The following is a 2,041-nucleotide window of genomic DNA, read 5'->3' as shown; positions in this document are numbered from 1 at the left end:
GCCACCAACCACTGCAAATAGGAACGAACTGCTGTCGAACTTGAATTGTCCAATTTCTCACACCTATTGATTTCGGATCGAGCCCCAAACTTGGACAACATCATAATATGGTGGGAGGAGTCATTTGGTGAGTTTTGAGTGAAATCCAATCGCTACAAGTATGGAATCCACCAACCACTCCAATTAGGAATGAACTGCCGTTGAACTTGAATTGTCCAATTTCTCACACCTATTGATTTCGGATCGAGCCCAAAACTTGGGCAACATCATAATATGGTGGTTGGAGTCATTTGGTGAGTTTTGAGTGAAATCCAATCGCTAGAAGTATGGAATACACCAACCACTCCAATTAGGAACGAACTGCCGTTGAACTTGAATTGTCCAATTTGGAACACCTATTGATTTCGGATCGAGCCCAAAACTTGGGCAACATCATAATATGGTGGGAGGAGCCATTTGGTGAGTTTTAAGTGAAATCCAATCGCTAGAAGTATGGAATACACCAACCACTCCAATTAGGAACGAACTGCCGTTGAACTTGAATTGTCCAATTTTGGAACACCTATTGATTTCGGATCGAGCCCAAAACTTGGGCAACATCATAATATGGTGGGAGGAGTCATTTGGTAAGTTTTGAGTGAAATCCAATCGCTAGAAGTATGGAATACACCAACCACTGCAATTAGGAACGAACTGCCGTTGAACTTGAATTGTCCAATTTGGAACACCTATTGATTTCGGATCGAGCCCAAAACTTGGGCAACATCATAATATGGTGGGAGGATTGATTTGGTGAGTTTTGAGTGAAATCCAATCGCCACCAACCACTGCAATTAGGAACGAACTGCCGTTGAACTTGAATTGTCCAATTTCTCATACCTATTGATTTCGGATCGAGCCCAAAACTTGGGCAACATCATAATATGGTGGGAGGAGTCATTTGGTGAGTTTTGAGTGAAATCCAATCGCTAGAAGTATGGAATACACCAACCACTGCAATTAGGAATGAACTGCCGTTGAACTTGAATTGTCCAATTTGGAACACCTATTGATTTCGGATCGAGCCCAAAACTTGTGCAACATCATAATATGGTGGGAGGAGTCATTTGGTGAGTTTTGAGTGAAATCCAATAGCTAGAAGTATGGAATACACCAACCACTCCAATTAGGAACGAACTGCCGTTAAACTTGAATTGTCCAATTTCTCACACCTATTGATTTTGGATCGAGCCGAAAACTTGGGCAACATCATAATATGGTGGGAGTAGTCATTTCGTTAGTTTTGAGTGAAATCCAATCGCTAGATGTATGGAATACACCAACCACTCCAATTAGGAACGAACTGCCCTTAAACTTGAATTCTCCAATTTCTCACACCTATTGATTTCGGATCGAGCCCAAAACTTGGGCAACATCATAATATGGTGGGAGGAGTCATTTGGTGAGTTTTGAGTGAAATCCAATCGCTAGAAGTATGGAAGACACCAACCACTCGAATTAGGAACGAACTGCCGTTGAACTTGGATTGTCCAATTTCTAACACCTATTGATTTCGGATCGAGCCCCAAACTTGGGCCACATGATAATATGGTGGGAGGAGTCATTTGGTGAGTTTTGAGTGAAATCCAATCGCTAGAAGTATGGAAGACACCAACCACTCCAATTAGGAACGAACTGCCGTTGAACTTGAATTGTCCAATTTGTCACACCTATTGATTTCGGATCGAGCCCAAAACTTGGGCAACATCATAATATGGTGGGAGGAGTCATTTGGAGAGTTTTGAGTGAAATCCAATCGCTAGAAGTATGGAATACACCAACCAATCCAATTAGGAACGAACTTCCGTTGAACTTGAATTGTCCAATTTGTCACACCTATTGATTTCGGATCGAGCCCAAAACTTGGGAAACATCATAATATGGTGGGCGGGGTCATTTGGTGAGTTTTGAGTGAAATCCAATCGCTAGAAGTATGGAATACACCAACCACTCCTATTAGGAACGAACTGCCGTTGAACTTGAATTGTCCAATTTGGAACAC

This window comes from Prunus avium, chromosome 1 (assembly GCF_965620075.1).
Source record: "Prunus avium chromosome 1, drPruAviu1.hap1.1, whole genome shotgun sequence".
Taxonomy (NCBI): Eukaryota; Viridiplantae; Streptophyta; class Magnoliopsida; order Rosales; family Rosaceae; genus Prunus; species Prunus avium.
Note: the sequence above shows the minus strand (reverse complement) of the source record.